A 12,072-nucleotide genomic window follows, 5' to 3' on the forward strand; every position below is an offset into this window, starting at 1 on the left:
AGGATTTGTGCTTGCCCAAATACTCTTCATGCCTAAGTCTGTCACATTGTCTTCATAGGACTCTAAGACCACGTAATTAAAAATGGGAAAAGTTCTTATTGGAACAGCATTCCGATCATCTGTTTGTTTACTCTATGGTTAGACATTCTGTAGAATGTAATGAATACTATATTTCCTTCTCCACTCCTCCTTTCTCTCATGCTGTGATGATCCCTAAAAGAAAGCAAAAATGTGCTGATGTAATTACAGTTTCAGGGGAATAGCTCTAGGAGTTTAATGCAACTGCATTATGCTTCTAAGGATATAAGCCTCTCAATTAATCACAGTTTGAATTATCCAACGGTTATTTTAATTTGTTCTTATAAATTGAAGATTTTTTCTTCCTTTCTGGTTTTAGAAATATAAAATGTGCTCTGTAGACATCTTACCTTTTCATTCAAAGTATACATTCTAAAGCTGGTGTAAAATTTTAGTCTATTTTTGTGAAAAATAAGGTAACACTTTTAATATGCATCTTAACAACTAATACTGAAACACATTCTTTTTTATTATTTTATTTTATTATTATTATTATTATTTTTTGAGACAGAGTCTCGCTTTGTTGCCCAGGCTGGAGTGCAGTGGCCGGATCTCAGCTCACTGCAAGCTCCGCTTCCCGGGTTTAGGCCATTCACCTGCCTCAGCCTCCGGAGTAGCTGGGACTACAGGCACCCGCCACCTCGCCCGGCTTGTTTTTTGTATTTTTTAGTAGAGACGGGGTTTCAACGTGTTAGGAGGATGGTCTCGATCTCCTGACCTCGTGATCCGCCCATCTCGGCCTCCCAAAGTGCTAGGATTACAGGCTTGAGCCACCACGCCCGGCCCTGAAACACATTCTTACATCTTTGTAAACTTTACAAGTCATGACTTATTTAAAATATAAAGCCATCATTAATATCAAATGCTTTAGAGTCAATGTTATTTTTATGGCATTTTCTTACACTTTGAACAATATGATAATGAGCAAGTAGTAGATGCAGAGTAGAAAGTGATGATTTAATGACACTCCTTGTCCCTCCATCCTTTAATATGGTTGACTTCTTTGAAACTGTTTAGGTTTATATCTCTTTGCTCTACATTCTATCTAGAATGTATATTTGCTTGTCATTGTTTATAAGTAGACCAAATCTACTTTCCCTTGCAGTTAGTCCCCACCTCAGCATAGAACATATTGTTATTCCTTTTGCTTTTAATATTCAACGATTTTTTAAAGTTTAAACATGGAAAAGTATGTCTTTTTTATATTCATGGAAATATTAACCACCTATATGGCTATTTATTTTTATGGGAAGATCTGAATTTCCATTTGGTGTCATGTTATTTCTGCCTGAAGATCTTGCTTTTAACCTGTCTTATATTGCAGGTCTGGTGGCAATAGTCTCAGCTATTGATTTCCAGAAGGAGTCTTTATCTGTTTTTATTTTAGAAAGATATATGTACTGGGTACAGTTTCTAGGGTGGCAAGGTTTTTTGTTTTGTTTTGCTTTTGACAACATATAAATGCATTGCTATAATTTTTCTGTCTTGCAAAGTTTCTGACAAGTAGTTGGCTATAATTTTTATTTGTATTTCTCTATACATAATATGTCTTTTTCTTCTGGCTGTTGTGAAGATATTTTTACTTGTTTTTGGCAATTTAATTATGAGGTGCCTTACTGCTTTTACATGGAGTGTTTACTTGGGCTTCTTTGCTTTGTGGATTTATATTTTCCATCACATTTGGAAAAGTTTTGACCATTAATCTTCCAAACTTTTCTTTTTTTTTTTTTTTTTTTTTGGTCTCTGCCTCTCTCTCTCTTCTCTTTCTGGAACTCCAAAATATTAGATTTTTCTATATGATTCTGCATATCACTGATGCTCTGTTTATTTATTTCAGTCTTTATTTTCTCTGTGGTTTTTATTTTCTATAGTTTATATTAGTATAGAGTTGACCCTTGAATAACACAGGTTTGAACTGCACAGGTTCACTTATAAGTGGATTTTCTCTCACTCTGCCACCCTTGAGACAGCAAGACCAAGCCCTTCTCTTCCTCCTCCTCAGCCTATTCAATGTGAAAATAATGGAGATGAAGACTGTTATGATAATTCACTTTCAATTAAAAAATTATAAATACAATTTTTTTCTTCTTTGTGATTTTCTTATCTCTATCTTACTTTATTGTTACTGTAAAAATACAGTATATAGTACACATAACATAGACAATATATGTTCATTGTTAATGTTATTGGGAAGGCTTCCAGTTAATGGTAGGCCATTAGTAGTTAAGTTTTTGTGGAGTCAAAAGTTTTATGTAGATTTTCAACTGCACAAGGGTCAGATCGGTGGCCCCAAGCCCCATGTTGTTAAAGGGTAAACTGTATTTTCAAGTCCTTCTGCTGTTAATCTAATTTACTCGTATGCCATTCACTATCTTTTCATTTTAGATACTATGTTTTTCTTCATAGGAGCTCCATCTGGGTCATATAATATCTCAATGATTTTCTCTTTTTTCTTGAATATATGCAGTATATTTACAATAGCTGTTTGAAGGTCATCTCTATCATTTGGGGGTCTGTTTTTACTGATTATGTTTTATTCTACTTATAGGTAACATTTTTCTTCCTCTTGGTGTATTTTTATTTGATTCTAGACATTGTGAATACTGCATTGTTGCTTTCTGTATTTTGTTGGATTTTGTTTACCTAGGGCTCAGCTTTGTCTAGCAGGCAATTAAGTTACTTGGAATCAGTTTGATACTATCAAGACTGCATTAAGGTGTTTTTTGTTGTTGTTGTTTGTTTGTTTTTGTTTTTTTTGCAGGGCAAAACTGGACTTCTTTTAGTATGGAATTAATTAAATCTCGCTCCTAAAATGATATCCTCTGGGACCCTTTCCAATACTTTGTGGGCTATGAGGTCTTTTCACTTTGGGTAGTGAGGGTGTAAACTGTCCCCAGCCCAGGTGAACTGCTGGATGTTTTTGGCTATTGCTTTCCAAAGTTGTTTGTCTAGCCTTAGATGGTTTCATCTTATAAAGGCACAGATAATTACTTAGCCAAAGGTTTGAGGAAACCCTTCTTTAAATCTCCAAAACTCTTCTCTCTGATACTTAGCTTCTCAAATTCTCATTGGTTTGGACTCTCTGACCCTTAGATTTTCATTCCTCAAGTAAGCACAACTATTAGGCTCTGTTGGGATACCCTCTGTCTCCACTGTGGCCTGCTAATTACTTCCATAGAGTACGAAACTGGGGGGCTCACCTTTTTGCTTCCCCTTTTTCCAAGGAAAAAAACCCTGATACTGCCTGTTACCCAATGTCTAAAAACATTGTTTCATGTATTTTTATCTAGTTTCCTAATTGTTTAAGGAGAGAGGGAAAATCCATCCCATCGTGGCTGAGGTAGACATGTTGCAGGATTACACTTATGGGACCCAAAGAGGGTTCTTATTTAAAACGACATTTATTCTACTTTCACTAATTGCCATTAAACCCAGAACTTTGCTCAGCTGCTTTGCAAATATGTACCTTCAATTTTTTAGAGGTTTTAATCCACCCTATGTATGTTTATTTATGGATAACACTGATCTTTTACCTTGAGATTGTGTTGCCGCTCAACTGAAAAGCCTTTGTATATTCTGAATATAGGCACTTAACTGCAGAGAAAATTGTGCCAAATACTTTTAAACTCTTTTTTTTTTTTTTTTTTTTTTTTTTTTGCTTAGACATTTCTCTGAAAAGTGAATCAAGAGCCGAGAATGGGACTCTGGAATCCGCATACCATTAATGACTGTTCTTTCTCTTAGCTTCCCTGAATTTCCGTGATTATCATGTAATTCATTTGAGATGTCCACAGTCAAGCCCACTGTGAGCTTAATTCAATGTCTTTAGAAGAGGATGTGTCTCTGGGAAGATGGCCTCAGGAGAGCAGACAACGCCTTAGCACCAAAGAGTGTCCTCCTACTCCAGGCTGATGCTGCCCCTGCTGCAGGTAAGCGGTATGACACTTTTGACTATTCAAGGTCTTTGGTATAACTGTAGGTGGAAGCTCTACCCTAAACTTTCAGTTTTGTGGACCTAGAATGTTCTTTAAGGGAGATTTCTTAAAGTGACATATTTACTTTAAAAAATTGTAAGACACTAAAAATATTAGTGTCTTTTAAAAAATTGTAAGACACTAAAAATAAATTACAAAGAAGGTACACAGATTATAAATAAGCAGAGGAAAAGATGTTTCACATCATTCACCAGGGAAATGCAAATAAAAACAACAATAAGATACTATGATAGACCTAGTAGAAAGGCTGAATTTAAAACAGACAACACCAAATACTGGCAAGAATGTAGAGCAGCAGGAACTCTCTTTCACTGTTGGTGGGAACCCAAAATCATACAAACACACTGGAAGATAGTGCAGCAGTTTCTTAAAAAATTAACCACACTCTAACTATATGGTCCAATTATCAACTCCCGAAGGAGTTGCAAACTCAAGTTCACACAAAAACCTGCAAATTGATATTTATAGCAGCATTATTCATAATTGCAAAGACTTGGAAGTAACCAAGATGTTCTTTGGTAGGTGAAAGGATAAATAAACTATGGTACATCCAGACAATAAAAATAAATGAACTATTGAACCAAGGAAAGACATGGGAGAAATTTAAATGCATATTAGTAAGTGAAAAAGGCCCATCTGAAAATGCCATATGCAAGATGATTTCGACTATATTAAATTGAAGAAAAGGCAAAACTATGGAGAAAATAAAAAGATCAGTTGTTGCCAGGGGCTACAGTGAGGAAAAGATGAACAGGGGAAGCATAGACAATTTTTAGGGCAGTGAAAATTATTTCTATGTTACTATAATTAGAGATACATGTCATGATACATTTGTCCAAACTCATAGAAGGCACGGCACCAAAACTGAACCCTTGTGTAAACTATGGTTTCACTGATAATGATGATATCATAAGCTATCATTTCACTGATAATGATGTGTCAGTGTAGATTCATGAACTGTATAATATATTACCACTCTTCAGGGGAATGCTGCTAATAGGGAGGCCATGTATGTGTGGAGGTAGAAGATACATGGGAAATCTCTGTATTGTCCCACAATTTTTCTGTGAAATTAAAACTGTCCTAAAAAACTAAAGTCTTTTTTAAAAACCTGAAATAAAAATAAATAAATATAAAATATCGTAAACCTATGTTTCAGCACTGTATGTTTTCCCAATGCAGAATTTCAGTTGTTTGGTTTCTGTGGAGAAGGTAGTTTGAAAACTGTCCACCCACACCTGACGGCACACAGGACATGGACCTGAGCCTGCCATAAACATTCACGAAATGTTTGGTGTCTAAGGAAACAAGGTGTGAACTCTTAGGCACAGAGAATCTAACAGTGAATAGTACAAAAGTATGTATAATACTTGGTTGACTTAAAACCAAACTTATTATGGAAATATTGTATGACAGTTGAGGACATGGGCTTTTCCAAACAGTCTGATTAATATTCTAGCCCCCTTGAGGCCTTGACCATGATTCACATCTCTAAATATTATTTATGGTGCCTTCCAAATTGGGTTGTTAGAGAAACTGCACGACATAATTGTTCATGTTGTGCTTAGCACAGTATCAGTCACTATTAGCACAATAAATGGTAGCTTTGTGAATAGAAATCATCATTGCCATCATTATCATTGTCATCATTGTCATCATCGTCATTATTATAGTTATCACAAAATGTTAACTAGTTAATTATATATTATTTATTGAAGTCCTAAGATATATTCCACTGTTCTACGCACAGCATTAAGCTTTTCAGAGTTAGGATACATATAATAAAATATGAAGTTTAATATCTATAAATATATAAGCACACACATATAGTTCATCAGAACTAATTGTTTTGTATTGTCAAATGGTAAAACAAGGTTATGGTAGCTATTCATATTAACAATAACATTGTAAATTTCAGCAAGAGACATATAAATAAAAAATATTTAGCTAAATTTAGTTTTGAGAATGTTGAGTGACTTCTCTCTGGAAAAAAAAAAAAATAGATACTTTGTTTTAAGTCCATAATGACAGGTTTGGAAGGGAGGGATATGCCTGTTGCTTTTTCCTGAATGGTGTACAGGGAGTAGAACACCTATGAAGATGGGAATGTGTTGAGAAGGTCTATCAGATTGAGTGACTTGGATTCCTCTCTCTGCTCCTGGAAGAACTAGTGATCACATGACTGATAACGCTCATTTGGGAGTTAGCATTTTGTTAAGCGTTTAGTAGTTCACAAATACTTCTTCCCCAGAAATGGAAGAGTACATTCCTTTGCCCACACTTCTTTCTCCAATTCTGTCCTAAGCTCTTCTAGTGCTCTTATCCTGTTAATAGTTGTCATTTGCCACTTTAGTTTATACTTTTGCTTTGCACTCTCCACCACACATAGCTGTAGGAGAGTGGAACTTCAGATAAGTTTAAACTTTATTCATTTTTGACAAAATTATTAACACCACACTAATCATTATAAAAATCTAATTAGATACTAAGATTAATTATACTTTTACCTCTGCCTTCTAATTACAGAGCTTAATCAAAGCCTGGCATGGTGTTGAAAATATAATTCATTGTCTTATTGCCTCAGAATCCTCAAACACCTTTCCTACTTTTTGTCCTGCAAGGTGATATGGAGAGTCTTCCATAAACTCATTTTCTATATGGTTATAAATGTCTAGGACCTATGTGTACAGATGTCCTTGCTGGGTCAGAGGAAAGGAGGGTCACATAAGAGCCTGTATTAGTACGTTTTCACACTGCTGATAAAGACATGCCCAAGACTGGGAAGGAAAAAAGGTTTAATGGACTTACATTTCCACGTGGCTACGGAGGCCTCACAGTCACGGTGGAAGGCAAGGAGGACCAAGTCACGTCTTACATGGATGGCAGCAGGCAAAGAGAGAAAAACTTGTGCAGGGAAACTCCCATTTTTAAAACCATCAGATCTTGTAAGACTTATTTACTATCGTAAGAACAGGACAGGAAAGAACCATCCCTGATTTAATTACCTCCCACTGGGTTCCTCACACAACATGTGGGAATTGTGGGAGTTATAATTCAAGATAAGATTTGGGGGGAGACACACCCAAACCATATCAGTGACTATTTGCTTCCTTTTGTAACCTTCTATCTTTTTATTTTTCCTCTTTTTCAGAGCCCATGACCTATATCCCCCTTCTCAATTACTGCTAAATACCATCTGTATAAGTTAAGATGGTCCAGAAAAACAGAGCAATAGGGTAGATAGATAATGGAAAGATAGATAAGTAAGATAAAATTTATTATGGAAACTGGCTTACAAGATCATGGAGGTCCCGGACCCCCAAGGCACACCCTCTGCAAGCTGGAGGACCAAGAAAGCCAGTGGTATAGTTCAGGGTGAGTATTGAGGTCTAAGAACCAGGGAAGCTAATGGTACAATTTCTAGTCGAGGATAAGAGAAGTTAGAGAAATGCGCTCTCTCTTTTCCTATTTATTCTATTCAGGCAGATTATATGATGCTTGACTAGTGAGGTCACACTTTTTTTTTTCTCTGCCACTTTAAATGGTAATCTCTTTCACCAACACCCTCATGGACCTATCCAGAAATAATGCTTTACCAGCTTTCTAGCATCCTTTAGCCCAGTCTTGTTGACACATGAAATTAACCCTTGATATGGTTTGGCTGTGTCCCCACATAAATCTCATCTTGAATTGTAGTTCCCATATTCCCCACATGTCATTGGAAGGACCCAGTGAGAGGTAATTTAATAAGGGGGCAGTTACCCTCATGCTGTTCTTGTGATAGTGAATGACTTCTCATGAGATTTGATGGTATTATAAGGGGCTTTTCCCTGTTTTGCTTGGCACTTCTCCTTGCTGCTGTCACGTGAGGAAAGACATTTTTTGCCTTTCTTTCCACCATGATTGTAAGTTTCCTGAGGCCTTGACAGCCATGCTGAACTGTGAGTCAACTAAACCTCTTTCCACTATAAATTACTAGGTTTCAGGTATGTCTGTATTAGCGCATAAGAATGAACTAATACAGTAAATTGATACTGCAGAGAGTGGGGCATTGCTGCAAAGATACCTGAAAATGTGGAAGCAACTTTGGAAGTGAGTAACATGCAGAGGTGGAAACCGTTTGGAGGACTCAGAAGAAGACAGAAATATGAGGGAAAGTTTAGAATTTCCTAGAGACTTGGAGGTGTCAGAAGACAGGATTATGTGGGAAAGTTTGAAACTTCCTAGAGAGTTGTTAAATGTCTTTGACCAAAAATACATGATATGGGCAAGAAAGTGATATGGACAATGATAGTGATATAGACAATGAAGTCCAGACTGAAGTGGTCTCAGATGGAGATGGGAACTTGTTGAGAACTGGAGTAAAGGTCACTCTTTATGCAAAGAGACTGGTGGCATTTTGCTCCTGTTTTAGAGATCTGTGGAACTTTGAACTTAAGAGAGATGACTTAGGGTATCTTGTCGAAGAAATTCCTAAATGGCAAGGAATTCAAGTGGAACAAGAGCATAAAAGTTTGGAAAATTTGCGGCCTCATGATGTGACAGAAAATGTGATCCTCATTTTCTGGGGAGAAATTGAAGCTGGCTGCAGAAATTTGCATAAATAACAAGGAATCAAATGTTAATCACTAAGACAATTGGGAAAATGTCTCCAGGCATGTCAGAGAATTTCACGGCAGCCCCTCCCATCACAGGCTTGGAGGCCTCAGGGAAAAGATGGCTTCCTGGGCTGGGCCCAGGGCCCCCTTGCTCTATGTTGCCTTGTGACACAGTGCCCAGATGCTTCAGCTCCAGCTGTGGCTGCAAAAGGCAAACGTACAGCTTAGGCCATTGTTTCAGAGGATGCAAGCCCTAAGCCTTGGTGGCTTCCACTTGATGTTGAGCCTCTGGGTACACGGAAGTAAAAAATTGAGGTTTGGAAATTTCCGCCTAGATTTCAAAGGATGTATGGAAATGCCTGCATATGCAGGCAGAAGTTTGCTACAGGGCCAGAGCCCTCATGGAGGACCTCTGCTAGGGCAGTGCAGAAGGGAAATGTTGAGTTGGAGCCCCCACGCATAGGCCCATTGGGGCACTGCCTAGTGCAGCTGGGAGAAGAGGACCACTGTAGACCCCAGAATGGTAGATCCACTGACAGCTTGCACCTTGCACCTGGAAAAGCCAAAGATATTCAATACCAGACTGTGAAAGCAGCCAGGAAAGGAGCTGTACCCTACAAAGCCACAGGGGTGGAGTTGCCCAAGGCCATTGGAACCCACCTCCTGCATCAGTGCACCCTGGATGTGAGACATGGAGTCAAAAGAGATCATTTTGGAACTTTAAGGTTTAATGACTGTCCTATTGGATTTAAGATTTACATGGGGCCTGTAGCCCCTTTGTTTTGGCCAGTTTCTCCCATTTGGAACTGGTGTATTTACCCAATACTTGTGCTCTCATTGTATCTAGGAAGTAAATAACTTGCTTTTGATCTTTTAATTTTACAGGCTCATGGGTGGAAGGAACTTGCCTTGGCTTATATGAGACTTTGGACTTGGACTCTTGAGTTAATGCTGGAAAAAGTTAAGATTTTGGGGGATCATTGGGAAGCCATGACTGCATTTTGAAATGTGAGGACATAAGATTTTGGAGGGACCAGGGACAGAACAATATGATTTGACTGTGTCCCCATCCAACTCTCATCTTGATTTTTACCTCTCATAATTCCCACATGTTGTGGAAGGATCCTGGTGGGAGGTAATTTAATCATGGGGGAGGTTACCCTCATGTTGTTCTTATGATAGCAAGTGACTTCTCACAAGATCTGATGATTTTATAAGGGGCTTTTCCCTGTTTTGCTTAGCACTTCTTGCTGTTGTCATGTGAAAAAGGATGCATTTTATTTCCCTTCCACCATGATTGTAAGTTTCCTGAGGCCTCGCAGCCATGCTGAACTGTGAGTCAATTAAACCTCTTTTCATTATAAATGAAAAGACATACTCAGTCTTGGATATGTCTTTATCAGCAGCATGAGAATGAACTAATAAAACAATCATACCATTGTTGTGGGCCCCCTATTTTATCCTTACTCCTTAAGGTGTTTTACTATTTGTCAAAGCTAGTGGTCATAAGAAAATATGAGATCTTCTCAGATGACCTCCTTTTAAAGTGTACCTGAATGAATGGGTACACTTAAGGATTCTCTTTAGATGTGTTTGCCACATCCAAACACCTCTGAAAGAGATCAAATGTAAAGACTAAAAGGCAGAAATGAAGTCCACAGGCAAACAGCCCGGGCGGCGCCCTGAGCCTAGTTAAAGATCGACCGCGGACCTAATCGATTAGGTTATCTATAGACTCCAGACATTGTAAGGACAAACGTTGTGAAAGTCTCTGTCCTGCTCTGTTCCGTTCTAATTACCAGTGTCTGCCACATATCTTAGTCCTGGGCCCAGTACAAACACATCCCTCTATTTTGTCCCGACTTCCTGAACCCAACACAAACACATTCCCCCCCCACACATCTCTGAAACACCACCTAGAGAGCCCCTGATAAGGTCACAACCGTTTGTAGTTTTACTAAATGTGCGGGAACAAATAGAAAACTGTTAATTGTATAACTTAAAATATTAACCAATTACCAGTTGTGATGCTGCAACCAAAAGAATTCCTTTGTACCTCTGTAACCTTACATATCCTGTATGCATCGGGCTATAAAAAGCGGGCACATGCATCATTCGGGGCCCTCTTGTATGTTGTAGAACGGAGGGACCAAGTTAGAACTTGCATTAAAGATCCTTGCCGCTTGGCTTTGACTCTGGACTCTGGTGGTCTTCTTCGGGGAATAAACGGTCTGGGCATAACACCTCCACACCTTAATTTTTCCTGCAACAAAACTACATGGCACATACTGAACTATAATTGTTTTACATTCTGTGGCCCTTCTGTTTGCTACTGAAATTAGTCTAGAACTTCACATTATTGGCAAGTCATTAACAAAAACAAATTGTTATAAACTACTATGAGAGAATGGTACTTTGCAGAATTGTTTGTCGCAAGCAGTCTCAGATAAGTGCATGATCAAAATAAGACAGACTTTTTAGCTACATAGAAAAGTATTATGTTTTATTAAATTTTCACAAATGTTTTAAGCATAAATAAAAATCAACAAAAGGTGAAAAAGAAGAAATGTGATGAGAAATATGCAGGACCCAAATAAAGACAATGTGAGCAAGTGAAGTGTTGCTGGGCACCTTCCCTATTACATATCTGTATCACTAACTACATTTTACTTGGTTACCTGTTTATTATATTTCTGACCATTAAAACAATCTCTGTGAAAGTGAGTACTTTTTCTATGTTGTTTGATCAGTACATAGCACAGGAATCCTTGGCTCAGTTTACAAATAGTACAAAAAAATAAAATGCTTAATATGTAAAGAGATCTGATAATCCAGTAAGAAAAATAACTGCTTCAAAAAAATAAAAGCCTAAAGGAGTAGTTCTAATATAAGGAAATATAACTAGTCAGTAACTTGTTCACCTTCAAAAGATAGCCAAAAATATAACTTTAAAGAATATAAGGTTCCAATTTAGGCCAGGTGCAGTGGCTCACAGTGAAGTAGATCAAACACACTCACACATTCCTCAGCCCTGGGCCCAACACAAACACAGTCCTCCATATATCTCAACTTCCTGAGCCCAGCACAAACACAAACACATTCCTCCATATCTCAACTTTGGAAAAAAACACCACCTGGAGAGTCCCCTGATAAAGGTCATAAGTGTTTGAAAAAATAACTGAAACTCCCAGAAGGCGGGAACCAATCATAAACGGCCAAATCGCCTTGTTCAAATGTCAGCCAATCCCAAACCTGTATTGCATAAAATCCCCGGTGACTCTATGCCTGTTTACTGCTGACTATATAACGCTGTCTCAGACCCAGCCGGGGGCTCTCAAACAGTTTTTGGTCGGGAGTCCAGCTTCGAACTTGTATTAAAGATCCTTGCCGTTTGGCTTTGA

Source organism: Trachypithecus francoisi, unplaced genomic scaffold, assembly GCF_009764315.1.
Source record: "Trachypithecus francoisi isolate TF-2019V2 unplaced genomic scaffold, Tfra_2.0 Lachesis_group15, whole genome shotgun sequence".
Taxonomy (NCBI): domain Eukaryota; kingdom Metazoa; phylum Chordata; class Mammalia; order Primates; family Cercopithecidae; genus Trachypithecus; species Trachypithecus francoisi.